Source organism: Macrotis lagotis, chromosome 1 (genome assembly GCF_037893015.1).
Source record: "Macrotis lagotis isolate mMagLag1 chromosome 1, bilby.v1.9.chrom.fasta, whole genome shotgun sequence".
Lineage (NCBI taxonomy): Eukaryota > Metazoa > Chordata > Mammalia > Peramelemorphia > Peramelidae > Macrotis > Macrotis lagotis.
The window spans coordinates 634,921,854-634,946,425 of record NC_133658.1 but is presented as its reverse complement, the minus strand read 5'-3'; the positions used below and the strand labels follow the sequence as shown (position 1 = coordinate 634,946,425).

The window sequence follows — 24,572 nt, the reverse complement described above, 5'->3', positions numbered from 1 at the left end:
ATAAGCCATGTTTTATTCATATATATTATGTATCTAGGAAGGTGTGTGTGTGTATATATATATATATATATACACACACACATGCATAGATATGTGTGTGTGTGATCAGTCAATAAATTACCATAATCCTCAAGCTAATACCATGATATGTCTGCCCAGCAAGTACAGGAAGAATATGACAACAATTCTAATAGACATACCTACCAACGCCTACAGATTTGTGTCTTCTCTAAAAATCAGACTTCCAACTGAGATTAAATTCAAATTCCTTTTGGAAAGACCCAGGGTGGATATACATGCCACCCTCTTTCCTCAATTTCTCTCCCTTTGGTAATAAGTCAGTCTCTAGAATGCAATGTCATTGGTATCAAATACAAAAACAAAAGGAAGTATGACATAATAATATATAAAGGACTAATCTTGGAATCAGGAAGATGTGGCCTCAAGACAAAGGCCTGACACATGTGACTGGTTGACCAAGGATAATTCACTTAATCTCTCTGCATCCCCCTGTAAATAATACTATATCATAGAGATAAGTTGTCTATTTGTTTTGGTAGAAAGAACTGGCACACTAGAGATCTCTCAAACCAGTGTAATCATGGGTCTAAATAAAAAATTAATCACACAAAGTATAGAACATGTATTATATACTTTTATATATATATATATATATATATATATATATATATGAATACAAGATAAGTTTGAGGATGAAGAGAAATAAGAGATAGAGAAGAGAAGAGGAATAGCTACCAAGGTGTAAAATGGTGAAGCTATCCTAAGATTAATCCTAGAATTATTCCTAAGATAAATGACCTCCCCAAAATAGTTTATAGGCTAAACTTAGAGCTCTATTCTTTTGAAAGTCTAGGTCAGGGGTTCTTCACTTTTTTACTTCATAGACCCCTTTGTTAGTCTGATAATGACTATGCACTTCTTGTTAAGAGTAATGTTTTCAGTAAATAAAATATATAAGATTATAAGAAAACCAATTATATTTAAATATAACAATTAATTTTTTTAAAATCCCAAGTTCATGTACCTTAGCTTAAGAAACCTTAATATCCATATCCCAGAAATAGCCCTCAGAGTATTTAAAATGCCTTTGACCTATGGAATAACTCCTACCTTTTTAGATATTTTTTAATGGTACAGTTAAAGTACAAGAGGCCTACTACTACTTCTTCTACCAATCTTTCATAATTAAATATCAAAGAACTTTACCCTTAGTAGTGTGTCTCATTTTGCCTGTCATAAAGATGCTGCTTAGTAAATGCTTATTAACAGATTGATTTTTATGTTATCTAAAGCCCCAAGAATGTTTCAAAATCATTCAACATTTGCTAAGATCCCATGGTCCAGAAAAGATCCGAAGCCATCATTCTAGACTCTCTGTCCCTCTACATATTATCTGCCTATGGATATAAATAATGGGGGAAGGCTACATTTGCATAGGAACATTTTTCTTCCCTTTTTTTTAACCCTTGATCTGATCAAGAATCTCAAAGATATTTCAAGCAAAGAATGAAAAAATTCCTAGGCCATCTACCTCATTGTTCCAAAAGGGCCTTTTGACCAAAAATCTAAGTAGGTTATCTGAACAGTATGATAAAAGCAGGAACCAAGTCAAGTCAACCATGATGCTTTTTTTTACAATTGAAAATTACACAATAGTTTAAAGCTGAGGAAGATTTAAGCAGAACCAGGCAGTAACAATAAAAGTAGAAGTAAGGAGGAGATGATATTCACAAACTTCAAGTTTCAGCTAATAGGCTTTAGGTAGTATATAGACAAGGTTCAACATTCATAATTATGTTTTCCTTCATATTTTCCTAATCCAAATTCAAAGGTAGCGGTTTTCTTTATTAATATTTCATCAGATGAGAATAAATGCAACATTTTCTTTGGATTACACCACTCAGAGAGTAAGGAAAAAGAGAAAGGCCAATAAATCTTAAAGAGTTAATTATTAATACAGAGAAAATTTACTTTCTATGTTGTGACTTGTTTTATTGGTACACTGCAGTTCAATTTAGATTAAGAAGCAGAAAGATTATTGTTTCCCAACAGAGAAGTATCATAAATAAATACAGCAAAGAATTTCTTGGTTTTGTGGCAAACTATCTACAAATACCCATACTGAAAGAAAAATTAGAGCTCCCCCAAAGATTGGGGTTTTTTTTATCCTCAAATTGTAGTTTGCTTAGCATCACAGAATTTAAGTGTTGGAAGGTCCCTAAGATATTATCTCCTCCTTATCTAAGCTCAATAAGTTCCTCCATATCATCACCACCCACCAGTTATTAAAATTTTCTTAAAGATATCCAAGATGGGGAAATTAATTCACTGTTTTCTACAACAATGCATCCCATTCCACTTTGGATCAGCTTTAATAGTAAGAAATCTTTCCTTACTTGGAACAGAAATCTACCTTTCTACAATGTCCACCCTCTTCTACTTTTGCCCTGGAGGAAGAATAATAATGAGTGTATATTGCAAACTGTACCCAGAACACCAACATGGAAGGGTTTACTTTCTCCTGGACCTGTGTTTGTATAGCAGCATCTCTAAGTTTCCCACCCTTTTCCTGGGTCCTTTCTCTACACTTGCATCTGCTCCTCTCCTCCCCATTTCCAATTCATTGGCCAGGCTGAAGGACCTAAGGTCAACTTCTCTTGGGAATTGGATTTCCCATCTCTAGAATAACTGGAACCAGGAAGGACTGTTCTCATTGCCATCCCCCTCATCTGAACTTTTCCCAGACACTAGATTTCCAGTTACACTTCAGCCTTTGAGGTCAAATGGGACAAAATTATGCCTACTGCTATACATTATTCTTCCTCTGGCACCCCAAATATTATGATCTCCCTGACTTAATATATTTCAGTCACAGAACTTTAATGTGGAACATCAATTTAAGCATTTATCTGTAATATGAAACTATAAGATAATATCATGAGCCAGTGAATATGATTGGAGTCTATGCAAATAGTTTTCTTTAACCTTATGAATTTGGCAACTCCAGGATTTTTATTCCCATAATCTACAATATGCTTTCCTATTGACATTAACTGTGACTTGGCCAAAAAGGAAAATGATGGAAAGGAGAAAGTATGAATGGTAAAGCCGATCCTTTTCAACATCTAAAAGTTCAATTATAGACCGGGCTGACCTAAGAGAAGTCCCAAAGGACTTAAAATTAGGAAGAGCTGAGTTTGAATCCTGTCTTGGGCACTTATTAGCCTATGTGACCCTGGTCAAGTCACTTAACTCAGGTTCAGTTTTCTTACCTGTGAAATAGGCATACAGGAACCTACCTCATAGAGATGTTATGGGGATCAAATTAAATTAAATTAACATTTGTAAAGTGTTTTACCAACTTTAAAGTGTTGTTGGTGGTGATGTCTAAATCTGTCATTCTACCTCAGATTTACTCCAGAAAAAGCCTGGACTTTAATCTACGGAGAAGGGATACTATGCAAAGCAAAGCATCCAGGGAAAAATCTGGAAAAAAAAAATCTGGAAGAGAAGAAAGAAGACTTTGTCTTCTCAAAACAAAGGTAAAAATTGGGATCTACAATCAATTCATATTTGCCTTATATATTTTATCTCCTTATATCAGTTTCACTTATTGTACTCTCTTGCTAATGTTCAGAAACAAGTTATGGGAAAAGCAAGGATAATCTGCCTTTGTAACTAAATAACAGATTTTTCTTACAAGAAGTGAAAGTGGCATCTCAGGCACCTACATTCAATCTTCTATGTATGGAGCAAAAAGAGAAAAGTCCCAAGATTTCAAAGACACCACCTGCATGAAAGTATTTTCTAGAGGAAAAGTGAAAGAGGAATTAACTTAGTGTCTCATTGTTCTTCATTGCTGTCATTTGCTAACCAGGATTGTTTGGTACCCCAATTATGTCTTTTTATGAAGTTGTATAGAGTACAGGAAAGGATAAATACAGGATTTCTATAGAAGGGTGCATTACTTTATACAAATTACATTCTTAAAAGTTTTATGTAAATCAAATGTTGGACAATGAAATCTTGGCAGCCTGGGAAAAGGGAAAAGTTTGGATTAATTCTCTCTGATCTACCATTTAACATCAATGTGGCCTAAGATAAGGCTTTAAAGTCTTTGGGATCCAGGTTCTTCATATGCAAATTGACTAGAAGGGCATGGTTTGAAAGATGTTTAAAAACCCTTAGGCTAGCTCTAAATCTATGATCATTGAATCCTGTATAGTATCATATATAGGAAAGAATTGTAGAGTTAGGAAATGAGTTCAAATTCCAGTTTGTATAATTCCTAGACATATGATCCTAGAGAAATCACTGTCTGAGCCTTTATTTTATTCATTTATTATATGGGGATGATTCCTCACAATTCTTTTGAGGAAAATACTTTTTTTAACCTTAAAGTTCTAAAGATACTATTATTATAATGCAATAAAAGGAGTTTCCATTTTGTTTATCCCCTCCATGCCTCCCCAAAAACTTTCTGATAATCTGAATTTTTTATGTAATTTGTTTAAAATACGTTCAGTGTTTATTGGCCTTAGAGAAGTGGGCATAAAGGTCAGGAGTCTGATAACCTGAGAAATCTTGAACATTCAGAGGTCAAAGTTACATCTAATAATTATGACAAGAAAAGTTTGTTCAGAATCCAATAATAAAATTATATTGCTTGTCATATTAGAATTCATTTTGGCCATATCCATTTTCCCTTACTCAGTAAATGGAATTAGGATTGTTGTGACAGATTAGATTTATTCTATCTAGATGGGTAGGCATGATCATGAAATCTAGAAGAAACCTGGAAAAATGGAACAGTAAAATTCTATAATTCTCTGCAGACAACTCTTCTATCTCAACAGTCTTCAAGGTTAGTTCCAAATCCTTCCCCCTTCCAAACTACCATACATTGTCAATGGCACCATCATGCTCAGGCTAGCAACTTTGGTATCCTTCTCCCTCACTCCTCTAGGCAAACCAATTGCTAAATCTTGTTGGTTCTGCTTTCACAACAAATCTCATATCCATCCCAAGGCATCTAGAGGCACAATGGATAGAGTTCCAGTCCTGAAGGCAGGAGGAACTGACTTATTAGCTGTGACCTTGGACAAGTCACTTAACTGTGACTGCCTAGAAACCAAGGCCATCTCCAATCATCCTGATTCATGTCTGGCCACCCGACCCAGTTGGTTCCAGGAGAGAAAGTGAGGCTGGTGACTTAACATAGCATCCCCTCAATCAAATCCAGCTCACATGCTTGTCAAGGTATCACCTCACTGATATCAAGAATGAAGGACAACACCATCATCATATCCATCATATCCATCTCCTTCTCTCCACTTACAGTCACCAGGGCCTGTTGTAGGCCCTTATCACCCCTTGTGTAAACTATTTCAAGAGACTTCTCCTTAGTCTCCTTGCCTTAAGTGACCACAGTGTTTTTCATCAAGCATACCTCTGATAATGTCATAGTTCCTCTTCAATAAACTCTGATGGCTCTCTTTTACCTCCAAGAATCAAATGCATGGCCTCTATTTGACATTTAAAATGCTTCATAAACCTATATGCTTCCCTTTTCATCCTTCCAATTCTCATTCTTCATCCTTACACAAACTATTCTATCCAGTCTTGGTGGCCAACTTATGGTTCCAATTCCACAAAACCCTAATTCTAAGGCTTTGCATTAGTCATCTCTTGTAGCTGGAAGGGCTCCCTCCTCACTTTATCCCTATCTTCTGTCTTTCCACATTATTCCAACTCCCTTCCCTTCTAACCATTACCTTCTATTTAGACTTCAAAGGGTTATTGCAGGAATCTATTTATTTTATGCATTTATACTTATTTATGCATTCCATTTGAAAGTAAGCTCCCTGAAGGGAGGGATTGTTTTTGCTTTATTTTGTAAAGTCAGTAAATCTAAGGCTACTAAGTATTTAAATACCTGCTGGCAATACACTAAGAGAGCAGGAAATATTTGTTAATTTGTCTTTGTAATCCTTAGGATCTAACACTGTTCAGAGCAATAGCTAATAAATTTATTTACTGATTCATAGTTTTTAAAGCTGACTTTATAGATTTAGATCCTTCTTATTCAAGTCCCCATACCCTGCCCCAGTCAAAGGGCTATTAATTGTAGCTGAAGGATTATTTTCCCATTAGAATGTAAGTTTCCTGAGGGAAGAGATTGTTTGCATTTTTCTTTGTATCCCTAACACTTAACATAAAGCTTGTGTTTCAGTGCCTGGTTAATCTAAACATAACAAAACAAAAAGATTGAAATGAGAACAAATTTGTCCCAGAAAACCTCAATATAAAGCTAAAAATAATTCATTTTCAGTTCCCAATTCCTATTTATTGAATGGATAACAATCACAGTTCCTTTTATTGACATTTAAAACTACCTTAAACTTGCTATTCCCTCCTTCTCTAATCCTTTCTAGTGAACAAAGAGCAAATAAAAGTGGATTGAATCAACCAAAGAATATTCATAAATAAAGCCTCATTAAACTTTGCAGGGCCTTAGAGCTCCATAAAAAAATATTATCTATCCCATACAATCCATTCATGCACTTGTAATCTTTAAGTGTAACTATTAATGAAACTTTCATTAAAGTTGTGTTCTGATGCCCTTTGGAGTGACCTTGGGAAGAGACTGGCAATAGATTCTGTGGCTGTCATTTAAGGACCAAATTTGGAGAGGGAGGGGAAAGCATGCCATTAGCTGTAAACTCATAAATACAGGTATGCCAAAATTTTTCCTGAAATATTAAGCTAACCTAAAACTACCATGGTCTTTTGGAATACCCTGTGTATAAGCTTGCAACAGCAACTTATAAAGATCATTTTGGTATGGATGGGGTTCTAATATGCCCTGAGGGATGGCCTACCCATACACAGTCATGGATTTAAGCATCATCTCATTCAGTTCTTTCTTTTTTTTTTTGCACATGATGAAATCGAGACACATGGAGTTTAAAGTGACCAATCCAAGAGAGTACACTGGTTATAGAGTCAATGTTTGAATTCAGGTGTTTTGACTCAAATGTGTGTTTTTGTACACTAAACCAAAATCCCAGCTGAAGCACTGAAGCAAATATTTCTGGAAACTTTATTTAAAACTCTCAGGTTCCCCAAAACTGCAGCTGAATGCCTTTGGAGTAGGGTTGTTCCTCAGAGTTCTCTTTGTTGACTCTGAGTACCTTGCCTTTTTTTTTTTCTCCATTATAACCCTCTCAACTGCTGAGTTCCTATACTGGCTTTTGGGTTATCAACCTCAAAGGAAGACAACCAACGCAACTCTCTCAATGGATTTTCCAAAGGAGAATAGTCAGCATAGAAACACAAAGTTAGCTGTTGGAGTCTATTCTTCCTATCCAGGGCCTCCAAATTTCCCAGCTTTCTTTCTCTGTCTTCATTCTCCCATCCAAGTTTTTGGCAGCCTGGGGAAATCACGGGTATGTACCTCTGGCCTTTTTGTATGTACCTCTTTACTTTTCCTTATTTGCTGAGAATCCATTGCCAGCACAACCATGGCAGCTGAACTCAGTATCCTCTATAATAATGGGAACTTAATAACACAATCTCTTTGCATTTTGTGACTGAAGGAGTACTGTCCAAGTATTGAAGTTCTGTGGAAAGAGCTGTGCACTGAAAGCCACAGAACCCAGGTTCAAAATACTGATTCTTTCATTTCCATTTAGACATTTTTGTCCAGTTCTTCATCTGTAAAACGAAAGGATGGGATTAGATGATTGCAAGGATCATTCAATAACCCTAATTCTGAAATAAAGGTAGAAATTATGGAATCAGATAACCTGGCTTCAAATTACATCCCAGGGAGACAGCTAGATGGTACAATGAATAGCACATTGGAACTGGAGTCAGGAAGTGAGTTAGGATCTAAATTCAGATTAATTCTGTGACCTGGGTAATTCATTTGCCCAGCCTCAATTTCCTCATCTGTAAAATTTTGATAACAATTGCATCTGCCTCTCAGAGTTTTTGTAAAGATAAAATGAAATACAGTGATACCTGGATATTAGTAGTGAATTTGCTCAAGAACTCTTGATAAGTGATGAAACTAACAAGGAACATTTTTTTTTACAAGAAATAATGTAATTACGGGCAGCTGGGTGGCACAGTGGATAGAGTACTGGCCCTGGAGTCAGGAGGACCTGAGTTTAAATTCAGTCTCAGACATTTAATAATTACCCAGCTGTGTAAACTTGGGCAAGTCATTTAACCTCATTGCCTTGCAAAAACTAAAAGAAGAAAGAAAGAAAGAAAGAAAGAAAGAAAGAAAGAAAGAAAGAAAGAAAGAAAGAAAGAAAGAAAGAAAGAAAGAAAGAAAGAAAGGAAGGAAGGAAGGAAGGAAGGAAGGAAGGAAGGAAGGAAGGAAGGAAGGAAGAAAGAAAGGAAGAAAGAAAGAAAGAAAGAAAGAAAGAAAGAAAGAAAGAAAGAAAGAAAGAAAGAAAGAAAGAAAGAAAGAAAGAAAGAAAGAAAGAAAGAAAGAAAGAAAGAAAGAAAGAAGGAAAGAAAGAAAGAAAGAAGGAAAGAAGGAAAGAAAGAAAGAAAGAAAGAAAGGGAGGGAGAGAGGGAGGGAGGGAGGAGAAAGAGAGAAAGGAAGAAAAGAAAAGAAAGAATGCAATTGAAAATAATTCTTGAAAGTTTCAAAGAATTTCACATTTTACTGGATTAACAGTAAATAATGAGATTGTTTTGTAATCAGAACCTTAAAACTAAGATGGACATGGATTAAAAAAGCAATGAATTACATAAAAATAAAGTAAAATTTAATTTCACTTTACCTGTGAGGGCTGTTTGCCTTTCCCCTCTGAAAAGTCCAGAGACCTCAGGGAAGTGATGACATGACATGCATGTGAATTAGATTTAAATGAGGGGAGGAGGGATTGTGCTGAATCACAGGTCTCACTTTCTCCTTGCAAGCCATCTGAGTCCAGAGATCAGATACAGATCTAGATGCAGTGGCTATACCTTGGTCTTTAACTTCTTTCTCAAGTTACAGCCCATTCAGGTTTACCCTCCAGGATTAAGGCTAGATAAGAGAGATGAGGCAAAGAGGTCAGGAATAGCTACTTTTGCTTATTCAAAAAACAACAACAACAACAACAACAACAAATTAAACTGGGAGGTAGAGACCCTAGGGGTTTCTCGGAGACCAAAGCAGGTAAGAAATGAAGCAAAGAATAGGCTCTTTTTCGTAGTCAAAAGGAAAAAAAAATCAATCTAAGAGGGAAGACCCTCAGGGTTTTGGTCAAAACAGAAACAATTGCTATTTACATTTCACTCTGAACCAATCAAGGTCCAAACAATGACAAGTAGGCTTATCCAGGAGTTCTGCTCTGTTCCTGAGATTGATTGTCAATCTCTGTTTTCATCTCCAGAGGGGACAGAGTGGCAAGCAAGAAGTAAAGAAGGATTTTCTCTTTGGGGCTCTTGTGGTCTGCCTGGCATCATGACTCATACAAATTCTAGCAAATGGGAAGAGTCTCAAACAAGCACAGAGTGCTAAAACAATTTTTTTTTCCTCAACAAAATGTGAAGAGTAACAAATTTAATGAGTGACATCAAGTTTTGGTAAAGTGCATTGCAAAACTTAAATACCCTATTAATGATAGTAGGAGTGGTAGGAGAGGAAAAGGAAAAGGGGGAAGAATAGAAGTAATGAAGAGATGAAGGGAGAAAAGGGGGAGAAAAGGAGGAGGAAAGGAGTAGAATAGTAGCAGATGTAGGATTAATACTAGTAGAAGTAGGAGGATGAGAAAAAAGAAGTAGGAAGAGGAGAAGTAGAAAGAGAAGTAGGAGTAGAAGTAGGAGAAAGAGAGGTTTAAGGAGGAGGAGTAAAAGAGAATTAGGAGTAGAAGGAGGTGGAGAAGTAATAGGAATAATAATAAAAAATAATAAAAGTAGGAACAGGAATGGAAGAATAGGAGTAAGAATAACAGCAGGAGCAGAAGTAGTCATAGCAGTAATAGTAGCAGAAGTAGTAGTAATAGTAGTAGTAGTAGTAGTAGTAGTAGTAGTAGTAGTAGTAGTAGTGGCAGTAGCAGTAATAGCAGCAGTAGTTATAGAAGTATTGTAGTAGCAGCAGCAGCAGTACTAGTAGTAGTAGTAGTAGCAGCAGCAGTAGTAGTAGTAGTAGTATTTGTAGTAGTAGTAATAGTGGTAGTATAGAAATAGTAGTAGTAATAGCAGTAGTAGTAGTTGTAGAAGTAGTATGGAAGTAGTAGTAGTTATAGAAGTAGTAGTAGTTATAGAAGTAGTAGTTGTAATAGCATTAGTAGTATTGGTAATAGTAGTAGTAGCAGTAGTAGTAATAGTAATAGTAGTAGTAGTAGTAGCAGTAGCAGCAGCAGTAGCAGCAGTAGTAGTAGCAGTAGTAGTAGTAGTAGTAGTAGCTGACTTATTATATGTGAAATCTTGAACAAGTCAATCTCATTATAGCTCAATTTTCTGGGGGAGGTTGGTTTAGATGAGCTTCTCTTCTATCTCTAGATTTATGATCCTGTGATCTTACTACCTCTGAGTCTTCACTGCTGTTATTACCTTTGGCTTAAGTAGGACTTACTCACCTTTCCTAACCCAATTCAAATCCTCCCTCCTCCCTTCTCTCAGCATTCTAACCCTTACTTCTCTGAATTTCTATAGTTGTTATAGTTGTTATTTGTCCCATGCAATGTGGCACTTATTTTTAACTCTTCTTTTTATGATCTAATAGGTTTTTACATATTTTTGTTTCCTTTAAACTGGAAGACCACTTAAAGTTCTCACAGGTGCAAAGGGTTTCAGAAGGGGCAACTGGATAGGTAGCCCTTGTACATCAGAACAAAATATACCACACACATAGTATAACCTGAACCCCACCATGAGTGACTTCTGCATTCTGGATTTCTTGACTCAGTCTCTCTTTTCCGATAACTGCATTTCTTGTCATAGAATTCTGAACGCCCAGTTCCTGCTTTGACTGCCTACTTTGTATCTGCCTCAATTCCAGTATTCTTGAATTGTTTCTTCAGAATATAGCTTACCTTTTTAACTCCTCTTCAAAAATATTTACCCTTTCAATTCCCTATGCTGAGAATGCTCTCAGTCCTCATCTCCACAAACTGGCTGTTGTGTCTTCTTTTAAGTCCCACTAAAATTCTCCCTTCTACAGAAAGTTTTTCTCAACCTTTCTTTTGTTGCCTTTTGCAATTATGAAAAAAAGTAAAGGACCAAAAACCTAAAGACTTGTAATCTAGGTTCTACCTCCACCTTCCCTCTGGCTCTAAAACCCTTGGCAAGTCTGTTCTCAGTTTTGAGCTTTAGTTCCCTCATCTTTACATTGAAGGAATGAATTGAACCAAATAATTTCTTTTGTCCCTTTTCATTTTGACATTCTACAAGCCTAAAATACCTAACCTGAACTTGTTTTTCCCAAATGATTTTAAAATGAATTTCTGGAATCCTAACTGTGGTCATGACCTCATCAAACTAGGTTTACCAGGTTCTTCATCAACTGGAGAATAGTCTCCCTCAGGTTTAGTTGATAAGGTGCAGTGAACAGAGTTTATAAAATGCAGACATTAATAGGAAACTGCTTTCAAAGGTTAGCCAGTCTTCCAAAACATCATTACGCCCAGCAGCCCCCACAGAAGTATTTAACACATGTGTTTCAGTAAATGTGATTTTAGTAGGAAAATTCATAGTGGTCACTGATCCTGGAACTCCTACTGCCACCTGTGTGTGGTGGTCCAGAGGTGTAGGATTTATCTGAGACAGGTATACATGCCTGCTTTCACATGCACACACACACACACACACACACACACACACACACACAAACACATCAAGAGCCTGACCCATTTCTCAAGTAGTTGCCTACTTTTAACTTTTGTTGATCTAAGTGTATTTACTTCTTCTGCAAGGAGGAGAAAGGAGATAGGATAAAAGGATATAATTAAAAATGGGAGGTTATCAGGTTCCCAATGAATCTGGAGCAATTCTTCCACTTAATCAAGCCAGAGGAAGATAATGACATCACAGGTATAGCCAAACATAAAACAGTGGAAAGAAATGGGTTACAAAAGGAGCAATAACAGCTCTGAGATTATGACATAACTATTCCAAAATGCATTTGGCTCAGGTTAAGGATTTTCTTGCCTGAATTTTGAGATACTGTGGAAAGCGGGGAAAAACTAGTGTTTTTCTTAAAGAGAAAATGTCCATTATAAACAAAAAGTGTAAAGATCTGAGCTTACCTCATACAGGTTGTAGAGTAGAAGAAAAAGAGAATGGTTGAAATCACAATATCAGTCTTGACTAAAGGAACATATTTTTATCATCTTCATTTTATTACTATAGTTTAGTTAAGAAAATAATACAGTGAAGGGTGTTGTTCAGTTACTTCAGTCATGACTGACACTTCTTGGACCATGGGGTTTTCTTGACAAAGATACTGGTGTATTTTGTCACTTCCTTCTGCAGTGAATTAAGGCAACTAGAGGTTAAGTGACTTGCCAAGGATAACTCAGCTAGGCATTATCTGAGGACAGATTTGAACTCAGATCTTTCTGACTTCAGGCCCAGTGCTCTATCCACTGAGCCATGTCCTATCCTATGGGATCAAGAAGGTGAGTTTTCCAATTTCTTAAGACTTTTTATCTATACAATATTTACAATATATCCAATGGCAACCAATCCAATCTGTCAGATTGGTATGCTTTTATCATATTAAATGCCATTCCGTATATATTGTCTCAGGTGTGAGGACACTGAGACAAATATATTATTAAATTATTAATACATTTTATTTTTAAAAGCTTGTGCTTCCTTAATGAATTAATTATTCTTCCTCAAGTGAATCAAACATATTGCTTCAATTTCTTTGAAATACAGCTTAAAATGAATTTCAGGGACAGTAGTTTATTCCCCCCACCTACTTTATTAAGTAGGAGGAATGGGGTGGGTAGAGGGGAGTGGGATCATGTTTTGCTGTTTAATCAATGTAAGGAACTCCTGGAGTGGTAACCCTTTAAACTGAGAATTTAAGTGGCTTACCCACAATCACACAGCTGTCATGTGTCAAAAGTAGGACCTGAACCCTAATATTCTGGGCTCTAAAGCCAACTCTCTATCCACTGCTCCACTCTCTGCCAGCCTTATTCTTGCTAAATGTATTATTAAAACTAAGAGATATTTTTAAAAAGTGGAAATTCCAAATCCTGTATCAAAAATCTCTGCAATGAGAGAGGATCAGCATAGTTTTTACAATCTCTATGTATGTCTAGCTTAAGGAAATAGCTGAAGACTTGGTATCTCTTCAGAAATATAGTGATTTGTTTTATTAAACATCTTTTTTTTGTCACTAATTAGGGTCTCTTTTTTTTTGAGATTCCTAGCACAGGACAGTGACTTTAGTTGGTTAAGAATTATGTTTAAGAGACTAAGGTTATTAATTATATTCCCACTTGGTCACTTAGCTCTGTCATAGAAAAAAAAATCATATTACAATTCTAACAAAGAGGAGAATCTACTTTTAAAATGACCCAATGTCAGTTTTCACTGCTTTTTTTGAAGGGAGGGAGGGAAGAAGAGAGAAGGGGGAAGGGAAGTGATTCAAGATGCCTGTGCTATTAATGATGGGCAGGTGGTATCACAATGACAGAAGGAAAATACGGTTTTAAAAGCACACAATTTGCATTCCTAGGTTGATTGTTTTCTGGGTCAGGGGAGCATACTAATAAACTATTGTTAAGTTTGACTTAAAAGAGTTTGGATCAAAACCCTCCTTACCAAGAGTCTTAGGCCTCAGCATCAAAATGAAAAGGGGCAATGAAAAGCAGCAGTCAATCTGTAAAAGACAGACTTGAGGATGAGTCCCTATGTCCAATTTTCTGTACACGTTTATTGTTTTTCTTCTTGCAACTATTTCTACCCAGTGAATTTTTGCAAGGAAATCTATCCTATCTAATGATGTCAATAATTCAAAACTTCCTATTATGGATCCCCACATGCTTTTTTTTTTTGCAAGTCACCCAACAAGTACTTAAAATAACTGAGAGAATGTTTTGGGTGGGCTTTTGAAGGTATTTTTAGTTAAACTAGTGGAGGTTTGAAATACGAGGGAGAGAGTGTTCTGCCCTTTAGAGAAATCACCTGCTCTTAGCAGTTCCTTAGAGAAGTGGGATTTTTTTTAATGTGTGTAATTCAGCACAACATGTGGACTGCATTAAGTCAGGTTATATCAGGTCATGCCACGTGACATAGCCGAGCCACATATAATCCCAAGCAATACAACTTGTTCAATGCAACATAAATTTAAAGAGCTTTTTTTTCCCCTCAAAAAAGAGGCAACAGCTGCTGTAGATAACAAAATGCCCACACTAAGAGGGGTTCTTGCTTTGACATTATCTGATTTATATGTAGGTAGTTCAGTAGATCTATATTTAGATGCAAGTCTAAATATGCAGAATGTGTGTTTGGGTGTACAGAATATATTATCGAAGTGACATAAACCCTATGTTTTTATAGTCCCTTCCATAATTTCTTCACTTGGGAAAAAGAAACTTTATAACCTCCTTTAAAAAGCAAGATATTACAAATAATGGTGATTTGTCTAAAACAAACTGCAAGAGTTAACGGCAAATATTTAATGTTCTTATTTAGACTAAGCATAAAATATTCCATAAATGCAAGTGAAAGAATGGGGAGGGGGGGGAAGGCAATGAGCAGGAAGCTACAAAGAACTATGGCTCCCAAAACAATTGGAAGAAAGAGCAAGGCTAGGCTCCCAGTTACTACTACTTCTAATCTTGAAAGAAAGTCTACAGGAAATTAAAATTCACTTTTTAAGTTCATACATCCTCAGGATAAGGTGTGGCAAACTGGAATAAGAATACCTTCCAATGCAGAGCCTGCTTGTTACTTTCCTATCTAGTCTCTCTCTCTATTTCCCAGCATTGCAATACTGTCACTTCCTAGAAGCAGAAATCCTCTACACAGGCTATAACCCCACCCAGTTCAGATGGATAATCATTCCAACCACTTCCCTCACCCTCCTCTCAGTATTTACATATCTATCCTTGTAATGCCTATAATTAGCCACACACTTGTTTGGATATTTCTATTATATGAAAAATATATCTCAAAACAAGCCAGTGCAATAGTGTGAGAATAAAAGATTGAAAATTTTAATCTCTCTTTATCAGCATACAGTTATATCCTGCAAGTTGGTTGTAGAATCGAATATTCACTTGAAGTCAGAAAGTCTGGGTTAGAATTCTGAACTCTTCTAACTTAGCATGTGTGACCTTGGACAATTCACTTAAACTCTCTGGGACTCAGATCTTCATCTTTAAAATGAAGGACTTGATCTAAGGCTGAAGTGTCCTGGAGACAATTCGAATGCCAACTGTTAAATTTTCTGTGTGAACAATTACATCTCAGAAATGATCAAATGCTACAATTTGATATATTGTTTTCTTGACAGTCAAGACTCAAGTATGTGATGGAAAAAATGTTAATAAAGTGTGTGGAGAATACTTTTTTTCTTTTGCTTCAGAGAGCCAATTGCTAAAGATTAACTAGAACACCCCTGTTTAGGGACAAGGTCCCTTCAGTTTTAAAACTGTGACTCAATCATCCTATCATGTGGTCAAAAACCATGGAAGATTCAATAAAAGCATGAGACTTAGTTAAAAAGGTGAGTCAAGATTTGCAAGCATAACACAATTAGAGTCCAATATGTGAGGCAATTTGTGCCGCTGAGTTGGCATTCCTTGGGTAGCTTCTTGAAGGCATACTTTGGTTCTTTGTCTTTGTTTTCCTAGCATATAGTAGGAGCTTAAAAAGTATGTGCTGAATTGACTTAAACCTGAAATCTAGATTCAGAATGCCTGGGTTCCAGTCCCACTTATGTCATTTTTTTCTAGAAACCTTGGACAAGTGACTTCAACCACTTAGGATATGTGTTTTCCTTATTTGAAGAAAGAATAGTTATGGACTCTATAATCTCTACACCCTGGTCTATCTCTAGATCTAATAGAAGACATTACATGATAAAGATCTAATCAGTGCGGTAAAGAATACGGGTAGAACTTTAGACTTAAACCTGCTACTTCCTAATCCCTTTCCTCATAGTCACCTTCCCTTTCTATAAATGATATCTTTTAACTTTAATTCTCTACCAGTATTCTGCCTTACACATCACTTTCTAGTTCTTTCATTATTGTAAGTATTGTCTTCTGGAGAACTGGGCTTATTCTTCCATGTCTCCTACATTCACCACATTAATCTGTATTCTGAGTAAATTACAGATTTCATCCTGAGTCCTTTGGAATTGTGATTTGTCATTGTTTTGATCAGAATTCCCATTCAGAGTTGTTTATCTTTACAATATTGCTGTTACTGTGTAAATTGTCCTCTTGATTCTGCTCACTTTACATTAATTAGATATTAAGCATTTAAGTGACACTAAGTTAAAGGCACTGTGGCTAAACACTGAGAAAATTTAAAAAAAGGCAAAAAGCAATCCCTGCCCTCAAGGAAATCAAAGTTTAATGTCCACAAGTACTGTCTACAAATAATATCCTTAATTCCCTTTCTTCTAACTCTCTTCTAGATGCTCTAGAGTCAACTCTCCAAAGTCACTACTGATTTCTTAATTGCCAAATCTAATGGCTTTGGTCTCAATTCTCATCTTTCTTTACTTTTCTATGATACTTATCACTAGGTTTTCCCCCCTAGGTTTTCATGACACTATTTTCTCTTAGATCTCTCCTCTTTTGCTGGATATTCATTTAGTTGATTACTCCCCTTAACTGTACATGTCCCTAAAGACTCTCTCCTGGGACTTCTCCCCTTTTTTTTCCCTCATTCATTCTTCTCATTCACTTTTTGACAATGATCTCATCAGCTCTCATGGATTCAACTATTATCTCTGTGCAGATGATTCTCAAACTTATTCAAAGGAACCTCTCTCCTGACCTTCAGTCTCACATCTCCCTCTGTCTATTGGACAGATACATATTAAGCTCAACATGTCCAAACTACCCCCTCTTCCTAACTTCCTATTATTATAGAAGAGATGACCATCTTCCCATTCTTCCAGCCTCACTATCTAGGTGTCATCCTTAACTCTTCACTTGCCCACATACATATTCAATCAGTTGTCAACCACTTTCATTTCTACCTTCATAACAGCTGTCATATATGCGTTTTCTTTCTTCTAACATTGCCAGCACTTGGTGTTGGCTCTCATCACCTCACACCTAGACTATTTCAATAGCTTTCTGGTTGGTCTCCATGACTCAGGTCCTTCCTCACTCTAGTCCATTTTCCATACATTTTTCAAACTGAACTTCCTAAAGTACAACTCTGATCAGGTCATCTCTCCTTCAGCCCCTATTTAATCAACTTCTTCAATCAAACATAAAATCTTCTGGTTTATAAAGTCCTCCTGGGCTCTTCATTTCTTTCTAGTCTTCTTAAACCTTTTAAGAAAACTCCTCAGGTTTCTAAGACATATTCTGAGATCCAATGACACTGACCTCCTTCCTCTAACACCATACATCATCTCCCAAATCCAAATGTGTTCATCAATCCTTCCTACCTGGAATGCTCTTTCTCTTCATTGATACTTCCTAGACTCCTTGGCATTCCTTCATATCTCAGCTATATTTCCACCTGATGCAAGATGCTTTTCTCAGTCCTCCTTATTAATGCTAGTGCCTCATCTCTGATATCAGTATATTATATAGATATCTTGTATTTACATTTATTTGCATATTTCCCCCATTAATCTTCTTAAGAACAGGCTCTGTCTTTTGTCTTTTTTTTGGTATCCCTAAAACTTAGCATAGTGCCTAACACTTAGGGGACATTTGACATTCATAGATGCTATGAATACCACCTGCATAGTGTTCAAATAGGTAGAATGGTGAAAAAAATTGAATTTGGAATCAGAAGACCTGGATTTATATCCTGATTTGTACATTTTAAAGGGGACCCTGAATTGTGGGCCTCAGTTTTTTCATATGTAAAATAAATGATTTGGCCTAGATGACAGCTTAAGTCCTTTCCTGCTCTAAAAGGTATGATGCTAAGAATCTGTTGGAATTAAATGCATTCCCTATTTATTCTTTACACAGTCTCCCCCTCCCCCACTGGACTGTATGATCTTCTGAGGATATAGATTTCATCTACTATTTCCTCCAAATTTCCCCAAAGTGGGATGATGCTTTGCATAAAAGGTAGACAATTAAAGGTCTTGACTGATCAACTAATCAGTATTCTGGCCATAACTACAAGCAATGTTTCTTTGGTTCTATAACACCTGGGTAACACCTAAGGATCTTTTTATTTTGCCTCTCCATTGTTAAAAAGAAGGCATCTTTTCTTATCCATTTGTCAACACATTTGAGAACCTAGGCAACATCAACTTCTTACATTGTGGCAGCAACAAAATTCTGTCAGGACTCAGACATTAAACAACCTCTTTACTGCCCAAAAGAGTTACTACGCATCAAAAAACTATTTTTGTAGGCTCAACATAAGGTACTATACATTATTTCACTCAAAGGTGAAATTCACCCTATAGTAGTATAGAATATAAATGCTGAGTTTTAATCATGCCTCAGATGCTTACCAAAGTATATAACCCTGGTCAAGTCACTTAACCTCTGTCATCCTCCATTTCCTCATCATAAAATAGGATAATAAGCTCTACTTCACTCAATTGTTTTAAGGATTGAAAAAAGAAAATATGTAAAGCATTTTGTAAACCTTAAAGTCCTCTTTAAAAGCTATTAATAATAATAATAATAATAATAATAATAATAATAATAATTCAATAAACAATTAGACTTAAAGATAGATTCTCATCTTCCCATAAGCAAAAGCTCTTTGATCACTTCAAATAGAAATGACTGGAATTTATATAGCATTTTAAGGTTTTCCACATATTCTCTCATCTGATCTTCTCAGTAATCTTCTGAGGTAGATAGTATTATTATTCTCATTTTGACAGATAAGGAAACTGAATCTCCAAGAGGTTAAGTGAATTTCCCAGGGTTATATACCAAGTTAGTATCAGAAATTGAACTCAATTATATTAAATTCAAGGAGCATCTCTTAAATTACTATTTTGACTAAAAGGCCAGAGGTGAAAACATGAAAATGAAACCATTTTTGGCTCCTGCTTTCAAGGTGCTTACTTTCTTCCAAAGCATACACTTCCATCCAGTGGAATGTTCCATGAACAAAACATTGCACCACTGAGCTCTAGGTATTCTCTCTGATTTTTTCCCCATTCCTGGAATGTTCTTTCCCTTCTGTTCCAATTATGACCTTTCTGGTTTATTTATGTTCCCAACTAAAATCTTATCTTCTACAGGAAGCTTTTCTTAGCCATTTTTAATTCTAGAACCTTCCCTTTTGTTAATATTTCCCATTTATCTTGCATATAGTTTGCTTTGTATCTATCTGTCTACATATTGTCTCCTTAAGTTACTTGAGGGCAGAGATTCTTTCTCCTCTTTTTTTTTTGTTCCTGATCCATAGTAGCCCTTAATTTCTTTTAACTAGTTGATTGATTTAAATTCAGATCTTAATGACATAAAATGACATTCAAACCATTATATGCCTTTCTTCTAAATGGAGGCAATCTTTAAATCAAAAACTTCCAACTGTTTTGTTTTATTTTGTTTTGCTCTGTTTTGGGAAAGGGGTATGGCAGAGTTCATTGTTAAATAACAAGAAGGCTCTCTTAGAGTTTCTAAGTCTGAACTCTAAAAAAATGAATTTTTGTTCATAAAAATTGCTCTACTATTTTGCATTACTGAACATTTTTATTTCCTTTTATCCCCTGTTAAAAAAGGATGTGAATTCTCAAAAAGAGAATTCTGCAACTACTGAATGAGGAAGTATATGGTGGGAATATTTCAATAAGAAAAAGAAATGATTTGACAAGGATTTCAACACATTCCCAAGCTGGTAACAAAAAGTATGAAGCCATGGGCAGCCAGGCTACACAGGTAAGCCCTTTGAATGGCAAACTTTCAAGGACACCTCATCTAAGACCCTTCTCCCAGTCTTCCTTACTTGTCTTCTTTTCCAGTGTCAGCTGTGTGTAGGGAGGAGGCACCGGCTCCCTCTGCCAAGACCAGCTCCAGCAGACAGTTTACTAATTTGTAGCTCAGTAAACCTTTCACTGCACTGAGCACCTTGAGGTTAGCACATCTCTAATCATTATTTGATAACAGAAATCTGTAAGCATCACATCCCTAGTAACAAGAACATTGTATCTTAGCAACCAGCCTTGATATTCAAACAATTTCATTAAAGCGTAGCACCTCTTAGCAGGTGGGTGAGTGCGGGTGTTGATAAACATTTATAACATCATCAACCATTGTGTTTGCCAACACTATAATCAGCATGACAAATTTATGAATTTGTTTACAAGCTCTTAGATAGCCAATCTAGGTAGGTAAACTACATTTCAGCCTGGTTAGTCTGAAAAAAAAAAAAAGATACTTATTCACATTGAATAATTTTTGTAGAAAGCTGTCAATTTAAAAGATTAACAGATACATTTCGCCAGAGAGCCATTATTAATATTTCTATTTGGATTTAATTTTTGAATAGAGAGGCTAAATTTAAAGACTTTAAGAACAGGAACAGAAAGAAAACTCCCATGCATTTAGCCTCATAGAGGTCACGTGGCAAGAGAATTTCAGCCAGCATTCTAATGATCTTGTTTAGGTTGTTAGCGATGGACTCTTCATAAGATTGTAGGTTCACAGTCTTAGAGCTAGAAGGGAATCAAAGGTAATCTAGTCCAGTCTCCTTTGCATTTGAAAAAAAAAAAAGGCCCAGAGGTGAAAAGACTCACTCAAGGTTGTCTGAGTCATAATTCTCAGGGTTTGGATTCAAATTCATTCAAATTCAGCACCTTCCACTCTCCTTTCCTGCCTCAGTTGATATAGCTTGGTGTAGACTTTGAGACATACTTTTTGGACATAGCCAATGGAGAATTTGTTTTCCTTGACCATGCATATTTGTAAACGGGATTTTATTTTGATTGCTTTCTCAAAGGTGGGAGAGAGGGGATTCATGGTGAGAGGGAGAGAACATAAATCTTTAAATGAAATAAAATACTTAAGAAAATATATTTTCTTTAATGAATGCAAAGTAATATTTGCTTGTCAGACAATCAGAAACAAAACCAATATGCTCTTTATAATTGGAAGAGTCTTTAAATTGAAATGTAGGCTCTAGACAACTTATCATTCCCCTTGATGTAATCTTTTAAAATAGTGCTTTAAAGATCCAAATTTATGACTGTTTTTGTGTTTCAAGGTACAAACTACTTACTGAGATAAGCTCTAGTCAGGCAGGTAAAAGAAAAACAAGGATTTTGACAAGGTCTGAAATGTGTACCTTGTACCTACTGCAGCCCTGGCAACCCCATCGCATCAGTGCTTTTAGTCTGCCCATTCCCTAACAAGCTATTAATCTACCTGCAATAGGTGAACTCCAGTGAAGTATTATCAAATAGGTAACAAACTTCCTTTCAAAGTAAAACCAGACATAATGAAAAACACATTTGTTTGTGAAGTCGTTGACCCCAATGGGTTCATGGTGTACAGCAAGCACTCAGTTAATAATCAGCACCTGTACACCTGATACTCTCAGCCACAGACATCAAATGAACTCAGATGTTATGAACAAATGCCCCAAATAATTGAGGATCTGAATCTCAAAGTGGCAACTATAAAGTTGTGGTGCATACTTCAGAAGGTACATTAAAAATATTGTAGTATATGTAATTTATCAAGGGTCATAGTGAGGGATTTGAATAGCACAGTGGATAGAACACTGTAATCAAGAGACTCCTCTTCATGAATTCAAATCCATCAGTCATTGGGCAAGTCACTTAGCCCTCAATTAAGCCCCAGTTCCTCATCTGTAAAAAGAGCTAGAGAAGAAAATGGCAAACCTCTCCAGTATCTTTGCCAAGAAAACCTCAAATGGGGTCAAGGAAGAGTCTGACACAAATGTAATGACTAAACAATGAATGAGGGATATGACACATAGTATGTCCAATAACTTTTTGTTACCTAGTAGGATGTAAGTTAAGTTTCTTAAAAGTTGTATTTAATCCATTTACTAATCTGAAACTTTGTCTTTCCTTCCTGTTGTTTTTGGACTACCCAAAATAGGAATATGAATTTTACACTTTCCAATTGCTTCTTTAATATTGCTTAAACATGCACTTTCAATTGTCCAACTTTTTATCAGCTTCTTGTCTTTCTGATCCATCTTATTTTATTTAAAACAATATTTCATTTTTCAAAGACTTCTGTAACTTTTTGCATTTTATCTGTATAAAATTTGAGTAGGAGGAAAAGTCCATTTCTTTCTCTTAAGTCTATTCTGCTTAAAGTCATCAGAGACTATTTAACATCTTATTTTTATGAGGTCTCTTTAAAAGTGTTGACACAGTATTTGATGGTCTACTTCCTACTTTGAAGCTTTGTGGTTGGTAAAGTGATGTATTTCAACAAATACATAATTGAAGGATCAACCAATACAATTGTCCACTCCAGAGATTTTTCAGAGATATGAATAACATAATTCCCTAAAGCATACAGAAGGGTATTTTTGATCCTACAAAGTTTTATTTGCATACATGGATTAACCTTCAGTTAATCACAAAAATACAGTTAACCAGAACACTCCATTCCCCAATCATGCCAACTAACAGATATTTTCCCCTGTGCCTTGCTTGCTTTCTTTTACTTGTATATAATAGTGATAAGAGAAAGAACACCATGAACCTTAGAGAATATACCTTGAACAAGAAAACTTCAGCTGTCCAACACAGTCAACTTGACTAACAAAATCTTTAATATGTGAAGTCAAGGAAAACAAAGGAAAGAAGGCTTTCCTACAAGCCAAGCCAAGTCAGATTACAGGGGTTCAAGAACAGGTTCCACTACCTACCAGTTATATGTTTAAACAAGTCAAATAACTCCTCCAAGCCTATTTCCTCAATTGGGAGATATCTGAGCTAATTACTTCACAATATTATTTTGAGAATCAAAGTAGATAATTGTCAACCACTTTTAAAAAAACGCAAGGCACTATTTACATGTAAACTTTATAAGAAAAAGCATTGAATCTTAGAATTTTAAAGCTAAAAATAAAGTGAAAACTCTCAAACATTTTCCATACCGTTTACTTAAGGGTATGACATAATTGATAGGGGTCTTCACTGCTAGGTTAACTGCTTACCTGAGGTCAAGTCATTAACTTCTCATAGCTTGATCCCCACCTGGTTTGACTGCTGTGGCTACCAGTGAACTCCAGTGGTTTTATATATCTTCTGATCTTTCAAAGTTCTTAAGATTTTAATTTTGTTTATTCTGTCTTATACTCATCTAAGTCAAAAAGAATTGAATACATAATATACAGAAAGAAACAGAGGAAACAACATGTTTTCAGAACCAATGGCAGACTGAATAGAGAGATAAGGCAGCCAAAATAGCATCAACCGCTTCCACAACTTGTCTTCCAAATCATAAGTTCACAACATTTCTTTTTCTTTCTCCCTAAAACCCACTAGCCAGAGACAATCACTTTGTATGCATATTCACTTCTGGCTCAGCTTTTTATCAATGCCAGAGTAAACAGGTAGGAAATAGAGATAACATGTGTACTCTATGAAGAAGAGAGGAAAAAGCTTCCATCACACATTTCTGGAAGCAGGCTCACCAAGCCTCCATAGGAGTTGATTCTAGGACAAATTATGATACTCTGAAGATTGGCCCCCTCATCAACCAGTTTCCTCTACTCACCTCATTACGTTCTGATAAGGACTACTTTCAGAGTAGTGAATTTGCCCACTAAGTCCTCAAATTAAAGAAGTTTCAACAACAACAAGTTGTTTTGAGAAAAGATCTAATTTTATCCCTCTCTGCTCCAAAGATTTCACTTTGTTTATGGAGAGTTAAACCTTTTGTCAATATATTTTCAGATACAAACAATATGCAAACAAATATATAATAAGCTATAAATTAAAAATGTAGAGTGAAGGGACTAGAATTAAGAGGAATTGGAGAAGGCTTCTTATAGAAGGTAGGATTTCTAAATACCAAAAGAAGTCAGGGAAGCCGGTAGTCAGGGAGTAGAAGGGACAGTATTAGCCAAAGATAATGCCCAGAGTCAAGAGATAGACTATCTTGTTCCTGGAAGAACCAGGGAAGTCAGTGTTTTTAGATCAAAAAAGTACATGTTAGGGAATAAGGTCTAAGAAGACTGGAAAAGTGGAAGGAAGGCACTAGGTTATGAATTGGCTTTGAATATCAGAGCATATTGCCACTGATTCTGAGGCAATAGGGAGCCACTGAAGACTAAAAGACAGAGACAGGATAGTTCCAGTGGGAGAGGGTAGAGAAATACGACCAGAGTTAAGGCACCATGGTCTAAAATCATCCAAGAAATGGAACATCATGTACATTAAAGAATCCTAAAACTATTGCCTATACCATAGACTT

The 24,572-nt window shown here is 35.9% G+C and overlaps 1 long non-coding RNA gene across 2 annotated transcripts in view; it reads right to left on the bottom strand.

Moving 5' to 3' along the window:
• Positions 1-711: 711 nt before the first annotated feature.
• Positions 712-24,572, bottom strand: part of LOC141507455 (uncharacterized) — a 237,489-nt gene continuing 213,628 nt past the window's right edge. For both annotated transcript variants that reach the window (XR_012474148.1, XR_012474149.1), the window contains 2 exons: positions 8,823-9,070; positions 712-7,737 (listed from right to left, as the gene is read on the bottom strand). This is a non-coding gene — a long non-coding RNA (uncharacterized LOC141507455). The remainder of the gene's footprint in view (positions 7,738-8,822; positions 9,071-24,572) is intronic.